The 21,388-nt window shown below is 40.0% G+C and overlaps 1 protein-coding gene across 1 annotated transcript in view; it reads right to left on the bottom strand.

The window, feature by feature from the left end:
- The window catches only part of LOC128686555 (ATP-binding cassette sub-family C member 5), a 537,407-nt gene that overhangs the window by 386,647 nt on the left and 129,372 nt on the right, over window positions 1-21,388 (bottom strand). The gene's annotated exons all lie outside the window — the stretch shown is intronic.

Here is a 21,388-nt window from a genome sequence, read left to right as displayed (position 1 = left end):
ATGACAGCAATACTTCCTCTTTAATTTTATCATAATCAGAAAAATTTTGCCCCTCCAGAGTCTCTACTCTCTGGAATCCTTTACCCACAAGTTGTGTGCGAACTAGGGTAGCCCACTTCTGTTTGGGCCATCCTTGCTCCACAGCAGTCTTCTCAAAAAAAGAAAAATATCTATCTGGGTCACTCTCTGTAAACTTAGGGACAAAATCTGCAGCTTTAATTATGCTAAAGTACTGCTCAGGCTCTTGTTCTGAACCTCCTAACATTTGGCACTCTTCCTCTTTAGCTTTCATTAATTTCATTTCAGCCTCTAGCACAGCTAATTTCAGTCTCATCCTCTCCATTTCCATATCACCTGGAGTAGGTGATCCCTCATGTACACTGTTAACAGGCATGTTTACTGATGAATTATTACCTTCCTCCCTGAAGCCTAAAAAGTTTAAAGACTCAACTTCTGACAGTTTTTATCTTTAAACACTTGCTTCCCTCCTACAGTATCAGTGGACAAAGTTTTCCCACAGGCACATAAAATAACACAAATTGAATGTAAACTATGCACATAGCACTTACCATAACCACAACAAAAATGTGTTACTCAACCTTTCTCCCACCTTAGGAGAAAAACAACCTGTAAACTAATATATGAAAGCAACACTTCCACTGACACCACCTTGGTAAATCTTCTCCTACCAGAAACATGCAACTGTTATTACCCCATACCAGCACATATAGTTCAAAGAATGTTTTGAGTTATTTTAGCAGTCAAATAACTCTCCCGGTCAAGCCCCCATGTTACTTTGTTATGTCCCTTATTACTTTGATAATAAGGTTCTCACTACATGTTCTAGTGTGGGGTAGCTTTTTACTTAATGGCCTTATCTGTTTAGGGGTAATACTTACATCATGGCTGATCATCCTGAGTGTCTCTGATATCCTTTCACCAGCCCTCTTCACAGGTTATGTAAACTACAACTATAAAAATATAACTGTATTCTAAACAGATATGTACAGGCCTGGTGGCCTGGTGGCTAAAGCTCCCGCTTCACACACGGAGGGCCCGGGTTCAATTCCCTGCGGGTGGAAACATTTTGACACGTTTCCTTACACCTGTTGTCCTGTTCACCTAGCAGCAAATAGGTACCTGGGTGTTAGTCGACTGGTGTGGGTCGCATCCTGGGGGACAAGATTAAGGACCCCAATGGAAATAAGTTAGACAGTCCTCGATGACGTACTGACTTTCTTGGGTTATCCTGGGTGGCTAACCCTCCGGGATTAAAAATCCGAACGAAATCTTATCTTATCTTACAATTACAGCCTCACATATTCAAAACAAAAATCTACACACTCCTTAGCTGCTCTCCCACATGGTGCATCTCAGCAACTTTGCCCTTCTCTCTTCATGACTAATCTCTGGGCTAACCAGTGTTTTGACACACTTTAGTCACCCTGGGTATGGTGGCCACAACTTAAGTTATAAAAACTCACCCCTGGAGTACACATAATACCCCAAAAAAATAGAAGACCCAGAGATCCTGCCAGGTTGAAGGCCAGCAACAGAGAGAGAGAGAGAGAGGGGGAGGGAGGAGCCTAGCTAAGCTCCTCCCACACCAACAAAAGACTGTTGCCAAGCACAATTCTCCAGTTACCACACTTCTACCACACCTTAATTTTACATTTACAAAAAGAATTACAACTTTAAACTACTTATTTAAATTGTGTGTATGTGTATCTATAGTATAACCTATTATATTGAGAAAAATAGGCTTGACCCAGCTGCCTCTCAGTCATAAGGGTGATCTGCCCTTATGACATTTAGAGCTAAGTCCCCATCAATTCAATATAATTAGGTATTCCAGAGTAACTGTTACTTGTAAATACATGTTGGGTCCTATAGCCCCATAACAGTAATGTAATGGAGTGACAGACATATACGTGTAGTGGAATTTAACCCTTTCAGGGTTTCGGCCGTACCAGTATGGCTTATGCACCAGGGTTTTTGACGTACTATGCCTAAATTCTAGTGCCATCAAATCTAGTGAGAGAAAGCTGGTAGGCCTACATATGAAAGAATGGGTCTATGTGGTCAGTGTGCATGGTATAAAAAAAATCCTGCAGCACACAGTGTGTAATGAGAAAAAAAAAACTTTGACCGTGTTTTTGGATTAAAACAGCGACTTTGCACTGTATTTTCGTATGATATTTATTGTTTTATTCCTGTTTTCCTGGTCTCATTTTATAGAATGGTAGGCATCTTACAGAAATTGAGGTGATTTTGACTGGTTTTACAAAGAAAACTACCTTGAAATTGAGCTCAAAGTAGCAAAAATGTTCGATTTTAACCAAAGTTCAAAAGTAAACAAATCATGCCAAGAGTCCAATACACGTCAACTGGTGAGTCTAATATTCTTTCACAAGTGCGCTGATATTATTTATACCATTTCTACACCAATACAGTAGTCTGCATAACAGTAAATCTTCTATTTTTTTGTGAGAATAAAAATTCAAAGTGGAAAGCAAAAGAATGTAAGAGGGGCTTGGAGACATGACTAATGAACAGAGGAAATGTTATTTTAGTGCCAGGAATGTCTTTCTTGTTTATTCTGGACCCTATTCAGAAATTGGCACCTTTAGAAATTTGTGTGAAATTGGCAAAATTGCTAAATTCTGACCAATGTATTGGATAGTTGAAATCGGTAAATGGGTGGTTTCTTGTACTCATTCAATAGAAAAAATGGAGTTCTAGCAAAACTGTTATGATTTTTGTCGACAAGTACACTGGAATTGGCTGAAAATAGGGCTTAAAGTGGGAAAAATCGCCGATGCGTAAACATCGTCGAGACCGCTAAATTCGCGAGAGCATAATTCCATAAGTTTTCCAGCAAATTTCATACTTTTGGTGTCATTATGACCGGGAAAAGATTCTCTATCTTCTCATCAGAATTTTTTTTTTTTTTTTTTTGAAATTTGGCCGACCCTGAGAACAAGTCTCTGAGAGGGCCTGTCGACCCTGAGAACAAGTCTCTGAGAGGGCCTGTCGACCCTGAGAACAAGTCTCTGAGAGGGCCTGTCGACCCTGAAAGGGTTAATGCAAATCCCATATAATTGAAATAGGAGAAAGTGACAATAGAGAACATAAGAACATAGACAGTGTGATACAATATTAACCCTTTCAGGGTCCAGAGGCCAAATTTCAAAGTGTGCACCAGTGTCCAAGAATTTTGTCATTTTTTTCTTATGAAGTGGTAGAGAATCTTTTTCTGAAGGTAATAAAACAAAAAGTACGAAATTTGATGTAAAACTGACGAAATTATACTCTCATGAATTTTGATGTGTCAGTGATATTTATGCATCGGTGATTTTGCCGACTTTGACTCTCATTTTAGGCCAATTACATTATTCCAGTTGACCAAATTCTTAGCTATTTCACTAGTATTACTTCTATTCTATCGATTGAGCACAAGAATTAGCCAAGTCAACTGTTTGAACTACAAAATAAAGTGATCGGAAACTGGTAATTTGGCCAATTTAATGCAAAGTTCAAAATAATACTCCAGTTTCAAAATAAGGTCCAGAATAAACAATGCAGGCATTTCTGGCACTAGACTAACATATCCTCTGTTCATAAGTTACGTTTTCAGGCTTTACTAATGAATTCCATTTTGATTTTTTATTCACATAATGAATTTTCATTCAAACCTAAAAAAAGAAGATTTACTGTTATGCAATATTGTAATAAATGTATAAATAATATCACCACATTTGTGAATGTATGTTAGACCCACCAGCTGGCGTGTATTAGGCATGTGAGGTCGTTTGTTTACTCTTGAACATCAGCAAAAATTTAACATTTCCGCTACTTTGAGCTCAGTTTCAAGCTATTTCCAGTAATAAAAGCAATCAAAATCATCTCTATTTCTGTAATATGTCTTCCATTCTATCAAATGAGACCAAGAAATCGCAAATACAACTATAAAAAACACAAAAAAACACTGCAAATTCGGTTTTAATCGAAAATTAGTCTCAGTTTTTTTCTCTCATTATGCACTATGTGCTGCAGGATTTGTTTTATGTGGTGCACACATACCACATAGATGTTTTCTCTCATATCTAGGCCAAAATTTACTGCTCACAGCTTATCAGAGTAAGCTGAGCTCATGAGGTAGATCTACGGTTTGGACCCTCAACGTAAAGCCGTAGATCTATGGCACGGACCCTCAAAGGGTTGAGTGTCAAATAGAGTGACCTAGGAGTTATTAACAAAAAAAGTGTCGCCAGATCATATAAGAAAAACTTAAGAGAAACTTGTTTACTACAGTGATGAATTACATAAAATGACTCTTAACCCTTAACCTGTCCAAACGTAGATCTACGTTTGTGCACATAGCACTCTAAACAGATCTACTTTTTTTACGTAAGAATGCAAAATCGAACGTAGATCTACGTTTGGATTGTGTAAGGGTTAAATGTATGGATGGAAAAATGATCGAAAAGCCTCTTTTTAATCATTCGGTGTCCATTACATAGAACAACATACAGAGGCCAGGCTCCCCTATGTTGTTCTACATCATGAGGTTGGCTCACTCAGATAAGATGTGAGCAGCATGTTTGGTCCTAGAAATGAGAGAATAGATCTGTGTGGTGAGTGTGCACAGTATAAAAAAAAAAAATCCTGCCTAACATATATGGAGTTTACCTGGAGAGGATTTCAGGGGTCAATGCCCCCGTGGCCTGGTCTGAGACCAGGTCTGATCAACCAGGCTGTTACTGCTGGCCGCACACAAGCTGACCTACGAACCACAGCCCGGTTTATCAGGTACTGACTTTCAGTGCCTGTCTAGTGGCTTCTTGAAGACAGCCAGGAATCTATTGGTAATCCCCCTTATGTATGCTGGGAGGCAACTGAACAGTCTTGGGCCCTGGACACTTATTGTGTTGTCTCTCAGTGAACTCGTGGCACCCCTGCTTTTCATCGGGGGAATGTTGCATCTCCTGCCGTCTTTTGCTTTCATATGGAGTGATTTGCGTATGCAGGTTTGGCACCAATCCCTCCAGGACCTTACAGGTGTATATTATCATGTCTCTCTCTCACCTGTGTTCGAGGGAATACAGATCAAGGACCTTAAACTGTTCCCAGTAGTTTAGGTGCCTTATCGCACTTTTGTGTGCAGTGAAAGTTCTTTGTACACTCTCCAGGTCTGCAATGTCGCCAGTCTTGAAGGGGGCCCATTAGTGCATAGCAGTATTCCAGCCTAGAGAGCACAAGTGATTTGAAGAGAATCATCATGGGCTTGGCAGCCCTAGTTTTGAAGGTTCTCATTATCCATCCTATCATTTTCCTAGCAGATGAGGTAGATACATTGTGGTCTTTGAAGGCAAGATCCTCTGACATTATCACTCCCAGGTCCTTCACATTACTTTTCTGCTCTATTGTATGGTTAGAATTTGTGGTATACCCTAACACATTTTTAACTTCTTCAAGTTTTCCATATCTGAGTAGTTGAAATTTCTCCTTGTTGAACTCCATATTGTCTTGAGTAGCCCATTTGAAGATTTGGTTGATGTCCACTTGGAGTCTCGCAGTGTCTTCGATGGAGACCATTGCCACGGTGATGAGGATGAGGATGAGGAATAGAATGGGAGTACTGTGCCTTGTGGAACACAGCTTTTTACCATGGCTGCCTGGGACTTTACTCTGTTTACTATTACTCTTTGTGTTCCATTTGTCAGTAAGTTGTAGATCCATCTATCTACTTTTCCCATTATTCCTTTATCCCGCATTTTGTGTGCTATTACACCATGATCACACTTGTCGAAAGCTTTTGCAAAGTCTGTGTATACTACATCTGTATTTTGTTTATCCTCTACAGCATCCAGGACCTTGTCATAGTGGTCCAGCAGCTGGGACAGGCAGGAGTGACCTGCTCTAAAACCATGTTGTCCTGGGTTGTGTAACTGATGGTTATCTAGATGGTTGGCTATCTTGCTTCTTAGAACCTTCTCAGAGATTTTTATATGGGATGTTAGTGCTATTGGTCTGTAGTTCTTTGCAACTGCTTTACTGCCACCTTTGTGGAGTGGGGCTATGTCTGTTGTTTTTAGTGTGTGCGGGATGACCCCTGTGTCCATGCTCCCTCTCCGTAAAATGCTGAAGGCACGCGATAGGGACTTCTTGCAGTTCTTGATGAACATGAAGTTCCACGAGTCTGGGCCTGGGGCAGAGTGCATGGGCATGTCATTAATTGCCTCTTCAAAATCTTGTGGAGTTATAATAATATCCAAGAGTTTTGGGATGACCAAATTTTGGGTTTCATTAATAAAGGTTTCATTTGGACTGTCGACTCTTAGAGTGGGCAGTGGATCGCTGAACACTGAGTCATATTGGGACTTTAGTATCTCACTCATTTCTTGGCTATCATCTGTATATGTCCCATCCTGCCTAAGCAGGGGCCCAATACTAGATGTTGTTTTTCCCTTAGATTTGGCATAAGAGAAGAAATATTTTTTTTTTCAATTTCCTTCATGGTTTTTAGTTCTTCCTGTGATTCTTGTCTCCTATAAGATTCCTTCAGCTTAAGTTCGATATTTGCAATTTCATTGACTAGTGCTTCCCTTAAGAACATAAGAAGAACATAAGAACGAAGGAACACTGCAGAAGGCCTACTGGCCCATGCGAGGCAGGTCCAAGTCTCCTACCGGCTTAAGCCAATGCACCCAACCTAGTCAGGTCAGGTCACATTGACTTAAGGGAGGAACACGGCAACCGACCTGGTAGCACAAGCTATCAGGTCTAACTCACACCCACCCACATCTACTCATGTATTTATCCAACCTATTTTTAAAGCTACACAACGTTCTAGCCTCTATAACGGTACTTGGGAGTTTGTTCCACTCATCCACAACTCTATTACCAAACCAGTACTTTCCTATATCCTTCCTGAATCTGAATTTTTCCAACTTAAAACCATTGCTGCGAGTCCTGTCTAGGCTAGATATTTTCAGCACACTATTTACATCCCCTTTATTTATTCCTGTCTTCCACTTATACACCTCAATCATATCCCCCCTAATTCTACGTCTTTCTAGAGAGTGCAGTTTCAGGGCCCTTAGTCTATCCTCATAGGGAAGGTTTCTGATACATGGGATCATCTTTGTCATCCTCCTTTGTACATTTTCCAGAGAATTTATATCCATTCTGTAATACGGTGACCAAAACTGTGCAGCATAATCTAAATGAGGCCTAACCAAGGATGTATAGAGTTGAAGAACAACCTGAGGACTCCTATTATTTATGCTTCTTGATATGAAGCCAAGGATTCTATTAGCTTTATTGCGAACACTTATGCACTGTTGTCTTGGTTTCAGATTACTGCTAACCAGAACTCCTAAATCTTTTTCGCAATCCGTAATATTAAGATCTACATTATTTAGTTTATATGTGGCATGGTTATTGTCCTGTCCAACATTTAGAACTTTGCATTTGTCTATATTAAACTGCATCTGCCACTTCTCCGACCACTGCATCAGTCTATTCAAATCTTCCTGGAGTGCTCGAATGTCCTCGTCAGAATGAATTCGACGGCCTATTTTGGTGTCATCGGCAAACTTGCCGATGTCGCTCTTTATGCCCTCATCTATGTCGTTTATGTAGATTGTGAACAGCAGGGGGCCCAACACTGACCCCTGTGGAACACCGCTCGTGACGCTACCCCACTCTGATTTCTCCCCATTTATGCAAACTCTCTGCTGCCTATTTGTCAACCATGCCTCTATCCAGGAAAAAATTTCTCCTCCTATTCCATGTGCTTTAATTTTCCTCAATAGTCTCTGATGTGGGACCCTGTCAAAAGCCTTACTGAAGTCCATATACACAATATCATATTCATTACCATGATCTACCTCCTCAAATACCTTAGTGAAAAAAGTTAATAAATTCGTAAGGCAGGAACGCCCCTTTGTAAAACCATGCTGAGATTCGTTGATTAATTTATGCTTTTCAAGGTGGCTACGAACTGCCTCGGCAATTATTGATTCCATAAATTTTCCCACTATGGAGGTTAGGCTTATTGGTCTATAGTTCGAAGCTAAGGACCTGTCACCTGTTTTGAAAATAGGTATCACATTTGCCATTTTCCACTTATCTGGCACCATGCCAGTTTGTAGTGATATGTTGAAAAGATTAGCCAAAGGTGTGCTAAGCTCCTCTTTACATTCCTTTAGAACCCTTGCATACAGTTCATCAGGGCCTGGGGATTTGTTAGGTTTTAATTTATCTATTTGCCTAAGGACCATGTCACTTGTGACCCTAATAGTGCACAGTTTATTATCGTCCTGTTCTACATAATTTATCATTACTGGAATATCGCTGGTATCCTCCTGTGTAAAAACTGAGAGGAAGTATGTGTTAAAAATTCTACACATTTCCTTATCACTGTCAGTGAGCTGACCCGAGGAACTTTTGAGTGGGCCTATCTTGTCCCTGATCTTACTTCTGTATACCTGAAAGAATCCTTTTGGGTTAGTCTTCGATTCTCTTGCAACTTTAACCTCATAATCTCTTTTTGCTTTTCTAATTCCCTTTTTTATTTCTCTCTTTAACTGAATATATCGATTTCTTAATTGCCCCTCTCCTCTTTTGATTTGCCTATATATGCCTCTCTTTTGACCAATCAGATATTTTAATCTATTGTTCATCCATTTAGGATCATTTTTGTTTGATCTGATTTCCCTATTTGGAACATAATTTGACTGAGCAGCTAGAACTATGCCCTGGAAAGCATCATATCGGCAACCATCACCACCTACCTGACCCTTAGTCAGGTCATTCCAGTTCAGCCCACCTAAGTAATTTTTCAGTCCTATGAAATCAGCCAAGCGAAAGTCAGGGACAGAGACTTGATTGCCATTATTAGGGGAATTCCATGATATATTAAAACTGAGTGATTTGTGATCACTCTCCCCAAGCTCATCATTAACCTCAAGATTATTAATTAGTGTTTCCCTACTGGCAAGAACCAAGTCAAGGAGGTTATTTCCCCTAGTTGGCTCTGTCACAAACTGTTTTAAAAAACAATCCTGGATCGTATCAAGAAAGTCACCCGACTCTAAATTTCCTGTCAAATTGCTCCAGTCAATCTGTCTATAGTTGAAATCTCCCATTAGCACAACATTTTCGTATGTAGATGCCTTACGAATTTCGTCCCATAGAAGTTTACTGCACTCCCTATCAAGATTTGGGGCCCTGTAAATCACACCCAAAATTAGTTTTTCTCGGCCCTCGAGAAGCTGTAACCAAACAGATTCAGTGGCTGACGCTTCTAATTTAATATCTTGTCTAACACAACAATTTAAATTGTCTCTGACATACATCGCTACTCCACCACCTTTCCTGTTGACCCTGTCAGTGTGGAATAATTTATAGCCTTGTATGTGACATTCAGAGGGCATCTCTCTATCTTTCAGATTGAGCCAGGTCTCTGTTATAGCAATAATATCTATGTTTCCTGCACTTGCAATTAATCTTAGCTCATCTATCTTATTTCTAACACTCCTGCTATTAGTATAGTAAACCTTAAGGGAGCTAGTCCCTTGCTGCCCTCTGCTGTCCCCCTTTGTTTGCTGACCTGTTCTATTGTCTTTATTTATAACTTCATGCTGAATGCCTTTTATACATTTACTGTTTCCAACCCTAGTGTTGCAACCTGCTTGTTTCCCACACACACCCATACCTCTATCTTCCATCAGTTTAAAATCATAGGCATTTCACCAATGGCCTTCTCAATCGAGTCTGCAAGTGCTACCACCCCTGCCCCAGAGAGATGTACCCCATCCCTTGCATACATATCATGTTTGCCATAAAAGTTGTTCCAGTTGTCAATGAATGGGATTGCAAGTTCCTTGCAGTATCTGTCTAGCCAGCAATTTACACCAATTGCCCTAGACAACCATTCATTTCCTACTCCCCTTCTAGGCAAGATGCTACATATGATTGGGATCCCTCCCTTAGACTTAATGAAATCTATAGCTGACCTGTACTTATCTAGCAGCTCTTCTCTCCTACCCTTCCCAATATCATTTCCACCAGCACTGAGACAGATAATGGGCTTGTTCCCATTACCTGACATGATATTATCCAGCCTGTTGACAATGTCCCCAACACCAGCTCCAGGGAAGCACACTCTATCTCTCATCTTCTTATTCCTATTACAAAAAGCACGGTCAATATATCTTACCTGAGAGTCACCAACCACAAGAATGCGCTTACCCTCATTAGCAGGGGCAGTAGTACCCTTACCTTCACTGGCCACTGAAGTACATTCATCCTGGAGAACAGAGAAGCGATTTCCTACCTTCAGGTCTTCACTCTTAACTTTCCTTACTCTGATGCGCCTCCCATTACTGTGAACCACTCGCCACTTGTAGCAGGTGCTGGGCTGCACCTCACTGCTGGTAGCCGTTGCTACCTCCCCAACTACAGCCTCCTCACAGCAAGAGACAGACTGCACCTCACTGCTAGAAGTCTCATTCCCCACAACTCCAGCCACCTCACACTCTCTCCCAGACCCATTGAGGTGGACCTTCAGCCTCCTAATCTCCTCCTGGAGAAGCAAGACCTCCTCCTTCAACTCTCCAACCTCAGTTTTTAAAACACTGCAGAAGCAAGCCATGCTTTGTAACCGTCCACGCTAATCCCCAAAGCAGCTCAGGGTCTGTGACCTCACGTGACGACTGACCACTGACGACTGACGTCTGACCACTGCAGCTCTGTGACTCTTCGCCTTCGTCTATATAGGGAACGTCTCTCTCTTTCTAGTTTACATCTTCTCTTTCTTTTTCTGAATGGAATGTGTCTTGAGCATATCTCAAGTACCACAGAATTAATTTTTTCAAGGCAGATGTTCGGGTCCATGTTGTCTAGGATATCTTCCCAGCTTGTTTCATTTAGGACATGGTTTACTTGGTCCCATTATAAGTTTTTGTTATTGAAATTGAATTTCATGAAGAGACCTTCATGACTGTTTACATTTTGCTGGTCCGCAGTCCTGTGCATACATGTCTGTACCTCTATTATGTTGTGATCTGAGTGAATTGTCTTTGATGCAGTTATATTACGTATTAGATTATCATTGTTAGTGAATATGAGGTCCAGCATATTTTCTAGTTTTGTAGGCTCTACTATTTGCTGGTATAAGGTGAATTTGTTGCAAAGATTTAGTAGTTCATGTGTGTGTGAATTTTTATCTGAGCTGTCTCCCGGGGTGATCTCTGCTAATACATTGTTTGCTATACTCCTCCATTTTATGTGTCTCTGGTTGAAATCTCCTAGTAGTAAGATGTTTGGGGCAGGGGTTGGGGAATTTTCCAGACAGTGGTCAATTTTCTCAAGCTGCTCCTGGAATTGCTGGAAAGTTACATCTGGAGGCTTGTATACTACCACAATGACATGGTTTTGGTTTTCGATCTTTACCGCCAAAACTTCAACTACATCATTTGAGGTGTTTAGTAGTTCTGCGCAAATGAGCGACTCTGTGACACACAGGCCAACCCCCCCTTGTTGCCTGTTTAGTCTGTCACATCAGAATAGGTTATAGCCTGGGATCCATATTTCGTTGTCATAATGATCCTTTATGTGGGTCTCTATGAAATGCAAACATTGCATTTGACTCCGTGAGCAGCCCCTTGATTTAAGGAATTTTGTTATTTTTTGACGGCTTTAGACCCTGTATGCTTGCAAAGACAACTGTCATATTGGTGGAATTTAGGGGGGTTTTATTTGCTGACTCTAATATTTGTTGTTCTGGGGAAGAGGCCAATGTCGGTGCCTCTGCTCCAAAAGTGTTGTCAGGTGGTGTAGGATTATTGTCATTTCCTGCCAGTCTTTTTTCCCTTCTGGCCCTAAAAAAACCTCTGTCCTTGGAGAGGTTGTGGCTCTTTTCTCTTGTTTCCCATAGTCTGGCTGGTCTGTGTCTTCTAGTCCCTTTTAGACGATGTGCCTGGCAGTATGCATTGTAACATTTTCTTGCATAAAATGATAAGTGACACATTTCTGGGTGAAATAAGTTGCAAGAAGGGAAGTTGCACTCTCCTGTTGCCATGCGGGTGTGGCATTTTTTGGGATGGTCAAAGGTGCATGTCCCACCTGTTTTACCAGATATACCATGCCTGCAGATACCCAAGGCATAGTATTTACATAGATTGTATTTCTGTTTGCTAGGATTTATTGTAGCTGCATTCACTGCTGGTGCATTTATTTTTCCTGTTTCCTCGATATCTTTTACCCCTGTATGGACATCAGCGCTTCCAGTAGGTTTTGCTGGTAGTGTGTCGGACTATTACCTGAGGCATCATCCCATTTTGATCGATCTCCAGCAGTATCTCTATTTTGAACTTCTGTGGACTGAATAAGGATGTCTTCAGTGTCCACCAGGACAACACTACTACCCTCTCGAGCTCTATCTTCTAAGACATCACTAGAACCCTCTGGATCACTTTCCTCCAGGACAACAATAGCACCCTCAGCACTGTCCTCTGGGGCAGCACTAGCACCCTCAGGAGCACTTTCCTCCAGGACTACATTAGTACCCTCAGCACTGTCCTCCAGGACAGCACTAGCCCCCTCAAGAGCACTGTCCAAGACAGCCCTGTCACTACCACCCACCTTATTTTCCCAGCTGTCATACAATGCTGATAGGTTTTTCAAGAAGGATGTTTTATTGGTGTTATTGTCTTTTAATATAGATATCACTTCCTCATACAGGTGTTTCTCATTTGGGCAGACCCAAAAACATCTCTCTGAGTTTATGTTAAGTGTGGTCACTAGTTTAACACTTTGGGAGTTTCGGCCGTACTAGTATGGCTTATGCCCCAGGGTTTTTGACGTACTAGTACGCCTAAATTCAAGCGCCCTCAAATCTAGTGAGAGAAAGCTGGTAGGCCTACATATGAAAGAATGGGTCTATGTGGTCAGTGTGCGTAGTATAAAAGAAATTCTGCAGCACACAGTGAGTAATAAGAAAAAAAAACTTTGACCATGTTTTTGGAATAAAACAGCGACTTTGCACTGTATTTTCGTACGGTATTTATTATTGTATTCTAATTTTCCTGGTCTCATTTTATAGAATGGAAGACATATTACAGAAATTGAGATGATTTTGACTGGTTTTACAATGAAAAGTACTTTGAAATTGAGCTCAAATTAGCAAAAATGTTCGATTTTTACCAAAGTTCAAAAGTAAACAAATCATGCCAAGAGTCCAATACACGTCAACTGGTGAGTCTAATATTCTTTCGCAAGTGCGCTGATATTATTTATACCATTTCTACACTAATGCAGTAGTCTGTATAACAGTAAATCTTCTATTTTTTGTAAGAATAAAAATTCAAAGTAGAAAGCCAAAGAAATATAAAAGGGGCCTGGGGATGTGACTGACAAACAGAGAACTTGTTATTTTAATGCCAGGAATGTCTTTCTTGTTTATTCTGGACCCTATTTGGAAATTGGCATCTTTTGAAATTTGTGTGAAATTGGCAAAATTGCTAAATTCTGACTACTTTATTGGATAGCTGAAATCGGTAAATGGGTGGTTTCTTGTATTCATTCGATAGAAGAAATGGAGTTCTAGCGACATAGTTATGATTTTTTGTCGACTAGCACATTGGAATTGGCCGAAAATAGGGCTCAAAGTGGGCAAAATTGCTGATGCATAAACATCGTCGAGACCGCTAACTTCGCGAGAGCATAATTCCGTAAGTTTTCCATCAAATTTCATACTTTTGGCGTCATTATGATAGGGAAAAGATTCTCTATCTTTTCATAAGAAAAAATAATTTTTGTTTTTTTGAAAATTTGACAACCCTGGGAACAAGTCTCTGAGAGGGCCTGGCAACCCCAAAAGGATTAAAATTCCTGCATATACTATGGGACCACTGACCACACAGGTGGCAAGCAATCCAGGCCTGTCTTCATATCTTACCCTTTCTGCAGACTACACAGATCTTCATGGTAGTGTTCATCTTAGCAATACTAGACAACTCTCCTAGCTAGCTAGTCTATAATTCCCAAATGTATTTAATTTTTTCGTAACAGTTCTTCCAATTTGGCTTTACAGTGGAACCTCAAATTTCGAACTTAATTCGTTCCAGGAGCTAGTTCTAAATTCAAAAAGTCTGAAATTCGAAGCAATATTTCCCATAAGAAATAATGAAAATACAATTAATCCGTTCCAGAAACCCAAAAATATTCACAAAAATAATACATTTTATAGAGATTAATTACAGTTTTACATACACACAACAAATGATATAGTCTTTAATTATATATAGTAATATAAAATAACATTTTTCCTTACATTTAGTGAAGATTGGTGATGGGATCTGGAAGATAGGGAGGAGGAGAGAGGGAGTTGGGGTTATTGTTTGGAAGGAGAATCCCCCTCCATGAGGACTTCCGGTATCAAAGCCCTCTCTGGGGTTGCTTTCCTTCTCTGTATTTTAATGCCACTAGGACCAGCTTGAGAGTCATTGGACCCTAGTCTCACAAAATAACTATCCACAGTCGTCTGTTTCTGTCTTACAAAATAACTGTCAACAATCGTCTGTTTGTCTCACAAAATAATTCCACAGTCGTCTGTTTCTGTCTCACAAAATAACTGTCCACAGTTGTGTGTTTCTGTCTCACAAAAATAACTGTCCACAATCGCCTGTTTGTCTCACAAAATAATTCCACAGTCGTCTGTTTCTGTCTCACAAAATAACTGTCCACGGTTGTCTGTTTCTCACAAAATAACTGTCCACAATCGTCTGTTTGTCTCACAAAATAACTCCACAGTCGTCTGTTTCTGTCTCACAAAATAACTGTCCACAGTCGTCTGTTTCTGTCTCACAAAATAACTGTCCACAGTCTGTTTCTGTCTCACAAAATAACTATCCACAGTCGTCTGTTTCTGTCTCACAAAATAACTGTCCACAGTCCTCTGTACATCCTGGCAAGCTCAAGTCTCATTCCAATCTCATACTTTTGTATTATTTCCTTCTTCACATCTATGGTGTTTCTCGCTTTCTTTACCACAGGGGTACCGCTAGCAAGTTTCTTTGGGCCCATGGCAACTTATTTCACAGCCCCACAAGCACTAAACACAATTAAATAATCGTAAAATGTGTGAATGAGATCGCAGGTTAGTGTTCACTCAAGCATAAACAAAGCTAGACTGCTCATGGCGCCTGCACGGGGACGCGGACAGAGCGGGCCAGCAGACAGGTCCCATACCCGGCGGTCCGAAAATAGGGGCACGTTTGATAATAGGGATACAGTTTGTCCGAAAAAATGGTCTTATTTTCAAAACGTTCGATATGTGATACGTTCGATTTTTGAGGTTCCACTGTATTTCCAGCAAAATCCGTTTGAATCCTCCCGAATCCAGTGAAACTGGAAGAATCCAGTTAGTCTATCACTGTATATCTTTTTTCTAATAAGCACCTTAACAGTAGATCTGTCTACCTGTATTGTAACTATTTGTTGTAGTTACTGTTTAAGTGTTTGATAGGGTAAGCGTAGAGCCCTGTCAGTTAGTGAACATAGTGCATGAAGGGAAATACAAAATTCTGAACATGAGTATAGTTTAAAATATGACTTTCTCAGATGGCTTTATGTTTTTGTTTTTTTTTGCTATTTCATAGTATCACTGGACAGAATGGAAGACATACTACTAAAGTAGGAATTGTTTTCATTGGTTTCAAGATGAGAAGTAGTTTGAAAGTGAGTTTAAAATATCAGAAGCATTTGATTTCTGCCAATATCCAGAGAACAGGTAAGGCTCCCATTCACCCCAATCTGTTTTATGAGTTTTTAATAAGTCTGATTCAATTATTGGAACACTGTAATCCATGTGTGAATAAGAATTCAAACTGGAAGGCAATTGTAATAGAGGAGAGGCTTGGGAATGTGATTAATGAACAGAAGAAATGTTATTTAACCCTTTGACTGTTCTGGTTATATATATACATCTTACGAGCCAATGATTTTGATGTATTAATACTCGTAAATTCTATCGGTTTCAAATCAAGCGGGAGAAAGCTGGTAGACCTACATGTGAGAGAATGAGTCTGCATGATGGGTGTGAGCAATATGAAAAAAATTGGGGACTCAGTGGTGCATTGTGAGAATGCCACTTTAGTAGTCCTAGTTCACGATGCCTCGCGGTAAGAGGTACCTTACTCCTCAGCAAATTGTAGGTCTTCTGTTCCCAAGTGATAGTTCTAACAGCCTTGGAAGTGAAAGTGAATTCCATGGTTTTTAGGAGGGTATGACCGAAAGCAGTGCCAAGGATAACATAATTAGTGATGAAAACCCAGATGACCCACAACCTTCTACCTCTGGTGCAGGGCCGTCTCATTCACGTTCACCTGTACCAGGATGAAAGCGGAAACTATTTCCCAGCGTACAGGACTCAAATGTGAGCAGTGAAAGTGATAGTGAGTGATTTCCAGGCTACTGAAAGCAGTTCGAGTTGTGATAGTGAAGGGGAACATTCTCCAGTGAAGCAGCAGTATGTAAGATGCAGCAGGCATTCTGGTAGTGTGCCATATGTCATTCCAAGGAAAAGGAGTAAATCTTGGAGTACGTTCCATGCCCCTACACCACAAACTGATAGTGAAGGTGATGATATTGTTACAATAGGGATGAATGATGTGTGTGGGGCAGCAGGTGGTGGTGGTGTTGGTTGTTTCATGAGTCATGTGGCACCAGCAGCAGACCATGCTGCTACCCACGTGCTGCTAACTCAGCACAGCTAGAACCAGCCTCAACCATCCCGACACTTCCACAACCTGCACAACCACAACCTCCACAACCACAACCACCTGTCAATATCCAGTACCCACCAGCAGACCGCATCTGAGACTGGCAGGAAGGTGCCAATTTTGTTCCCAATCCCCATGACTTTGATGAAACACAAAGTTGAATACAGCCATCATGTACACTTGGGAATAATGCCACTGAACTGGAATGCTTTCAGTTATTCTTTGATGAACCCCTGACGGAAATTATTGTCAGGGAAAGCAACACAGAGTACACCATGGCAAACACAATTCTTCCACCAAGGTCACGGCTACACCAGTGGAAGGACAACTGCGGCAGAGATGTACCTGTTCTTTGCCACAATAATGCTTATGCCACATGTGTATAAGCACACTGTCACCACATACTGGTCAACAGACTGCCTGATTTCAACCCCAGGTTTTAGTGATATTATACCAGTGAAATGATTTCTGCTACTGTTACGTATGCTACACTTCTCAGACAAAACAAGGACTGACAGAAATGAAAGGTTATATAAGATCAGGAATGTGTTTATATACCTGAAACAAAAGTGCTGTATGCATTTTTATCCCTTCAGGAAGCTTGTTATTGGTGAGTCTTTGATTTTGTTCAAAGGCAGACTGTCATTCAAGCAGTATATACCAAGTAAGAGAAAATGCTTTGGTATAAAGTTATTTTGTACTGTGTGACTGCAAAAGTGGACTGGTTTTAGATATAATTGTGAACACTGGCAGTAATACATTGAGAGATACCAAGAAATTGGGTATCTCTGGTGATGTGGTTAGAACAATGATGGAACCATATCTTGGTAAGAGGCATATATTATATACTGATAACTGGTATACAAGCCCCTTACTCAGTGATTTCTTGCGAGTGAACATGACAAACGTGTGTGGCACAGTGCATGGAAATTGCAAGCATATGCCTAGGTTCGATGCAGGCACTCACATAGGGGAGGTGCCACTGACAAGCACTGCCCTAAAAAAACTAAACAGATGACAGCTAAGAGACTGAACAGTCCCTGGCTAACACCCAGCATTCTCAAATCCATAAATACAAGACACCAATATGAAAAACAGTACAGAATGGGTCACATAACCAGAGACCAAACAAAACGTTACTCGTCAATCTTAACCAGCTTGATAAGAAGGGCAAAAAAAATGTATTATGAGAACAGATTATCCAACTTACGAGGTGATATAAAAAAGACATGGAAAACCCTATCAGAAATTCTGGGAACAAAAAAGATATCACGAAATAGCGAAATAAAATTAGCAAAATCAGATGAACCCCAACTCCCACCAACAGAAACAGCAAACAGACTCAATGATTTCTTCTCCACTATAGGACAAAACCTTGCTAATAAAATCCCAAGCTCAGATACCCCACCAAATGACTACCTCACCGGCAACTACCCGAACACACTGTTCCTAGCTCCAACTAACCCATACGAAGTCTCCCTTATTATCAACGCACTAAAAAACAAGGCAGGAGATTTAAATACCTTACCACCCTTTATATACAAAAAAGTGTCACACGTGCTATCACCAATCATTGCAACACTCTTTAACAAATCCATTGAATCATCCACCTTCCCTACAGTACTCAAAATAGCAAGGGCCACCCCGATCCACAAAGGAGGAGACCAAACAGAGTTGAATAACTATAGGCCAATATCCAACTTACACCCTCTCTCAAAAATCTTCGAAAAATTATTTCATAAACGAATCTGCTCCTACCTTATCTCCCAAAACATACTCAACCCCTGCCAATTTGGATTCAGGCCTAATAAAAATACTAATGATGCTATTATACACATGCTAGAACATATATACACTGCAATAGAGAAAAAAGAAGTCCCACTGGGGATCTTCATTGACTTACGTAAAGCTTTTGATACAGTTGACCATGACTTGCTCCACGTAAAATTGTCACACTATGGTATAAGAGGGCACTCCCTCAACTACCTCAAGTCATACCTCAGCAACAGAAGCCAATATGTGTACGCAAATGGGGCAAACTCTTCTGCACAACCAATTACAGTTGGTGTCCCACAGGGAAGTGTCCTTGGCCCTCTTCTCTTTCTCCTATACATAAATGACCTACCAAATGCTTCGCAATTACTCAAACCCACACTATTTGCAGATGACACTACATACGTCTTCTCTCACCCGAGCCCAGTCACGCTAGCCAATCCTGTAAATACCGAATTACAGAAAATATCTACCTGGATGAGGACTAACAAACTTACACTAAACATTGACAAAACCTACTTCATTCAGTTTGGTAACAGAGCTACAGATGTCCCTCTTAACATAATGATAAACGGATCACCTATCACAAAGCTAACAGAGGGAAAATTCTTAGGAATCCACCTTGATAATAGACTCAAATTTCATACACATATACAACAAATTTCTAAGAAAATTTCCAAGACTGTAGGCATACTATACTATGCTCCACAGTCAGCCCTCCTGGCCCTATATCACTCTCTTATTTACCCCTATCTCACCTATGGAATTTGTGCATGGGGCTCAACAACAATTAACCATCTCAGACCACTAATTACCCAACAAAAGGCTGCAGTTAGAATGATAACAAATTCTCACTACAGGCAGCACACTCCACCAATATTCAATACACTAAACCTACTCACCATACAAAACATCCATACTTATTACTGCACCTATTACATACATAGAACACTTAACTCTGATACTAACCCTCCCCTCAAACATCTCCTTGCCAACCTCAACAGAACACATGACCATAACACAAGGCACAGATCACTCTTTGATGTTCCTCGTGTCCATCTCACACTATGCAAAAACTCAATGCACATAAAAGGCCCTAAAATCTGGAATTCATTACCTGTAAATATAAAAGAAACACTACCTGTTTATAAATTCAAGTCTCTTCTCAAAGATCACTTACTCACCCAAAACCAAATAAATACTGAATAACTGAACCTTATAAATTGTATGTTTTAAATGTTTCTCACAATTATATCACATAAATGTTAAACCTAAAACCCAATCTAACTTCATTATTTTTTAAATACACTATCTAACAGAATACTCCATACGACTGAATGTACAACAATGCATGCAACCATATGACCTGTCTTTGTAATACTCATTTGTGCTTTATAGTTATCTGTTTACAATAATGTTTTATCACTGATTTCATCATTGCTTAGTTAATCTTAAGTTAATTTTAAGCCAGCCCGTAATGCTATGCATAGTATAAGTGGCTTTGGCATGCTGCTCTTATCTGTATTTTTTTGTACCTCTGTATGTATGCTCAAATTGTTAATAAATAAATAAATAAATAAATAAATTTGCTGCCAATGAAATCATGGCATTTCAGTGGCATGACAAACATGATGTCACATTGTTGACATCAGTTCACCGACACGAAATGGCAGACACTGGCAGGCAGAATTGAGACCAATGAACCCATTCTACAACCTGCAGCTGTGATGGATTACAACCTTATTATGCACTTAGTGGACAAATGTGACATGCAGATTGGGTTTGCTGATTGTGTTTGCAAGAGTTATAAGTGGTACATAAAACTCTTTTTCCATCTTCTTGATATTTCCATGCAGAATGCTTATAATATGTATATGTTGAAGACCAACAAACCCAAATATGGTGAATTTTGTTTGTCAGTTGTCAAACAAATAATATTCAAGTACCAAGGAAAAACACATGCAATAGACCAGTGCTCTTGAAATTATCAACACATACCCTCTCGTCTGCGGCCTGGTGATCACTATCCCATACAACTTTCGAGAAAGCTTGTCAGAAGAGGTGTTGTCTGTGCACATACCACAAAATGTCCACAAAAACAAAGAGACACTCGTTTTATGTGTGAGGAATGTAAAATACCCCTGTGCATATACCCACGTTTCAAAGAATTCCACAAGCTGCAGCAGTTCTAGGAAAGTGTCCAGTGATTACATTTGTATGTATATTATAGAACAATAGTAATAAAAATTTGTTTGTATTGTTTGTGTAAACAAGTTTTGTAAACAATATATTGATGAGAATGTTAAGATTCCATACTCATTGAGATGTATTCTAAAAAAAGGCTGTAATGCTTGTGTCAAAATCTCAGAGTAAATATCTTATGAATGTTATATTTTATAGTGTTGCCTTTTAAAGAAATAGTATAAAATCCTTCTGCGGTTTATTAAGCAACTTAATAAATATCAGAAAGGGCCTTAAAACTTATTTCCAATTGAACCCTTGAATGAATTTGACTTTGAGAAGGATATGTTTGCCTGTTCCTTGTTGCTTGAAGGGCTTAACTGGCTTTCTTATTGCCCTAAGCACAACATGCACTTATTTTGTTGCATACAACGAGAGTATATATATACATTGTACCTTACTTTGATCTCACAGGCCACATAAGTTACCGGAAAAAAAACAAAGTATGTAGTGGGAAAAACAAGAAACCTTCGAATGGGAGTAAAAAACAGTTTACCAGGTGAGCGACATTCGCCACTGTTGCCACACACGGCTCATTTTCTGCCAACTTTACATCTCTATATCTCAGTAAGTACTGATCG

The sequence above is a fragment of the Cherax quadricarinatus genome, chromosome 12 (assembly GCF_038502225.1).
Source record: "Cherax quadricarinatus isolate ZL_2023a chromosome 12, ASM3850222v1, whole genome shotgun sequence".
NCBI lineage: Eukaryota > Metazoa > Arthropoda > Malacostraca > Decapoda > Parastacidae > Cherax > Cherax quadricarinatus.
This window is presented reverse-complemented; position numbering and strand designations above follow the sequence as displayed.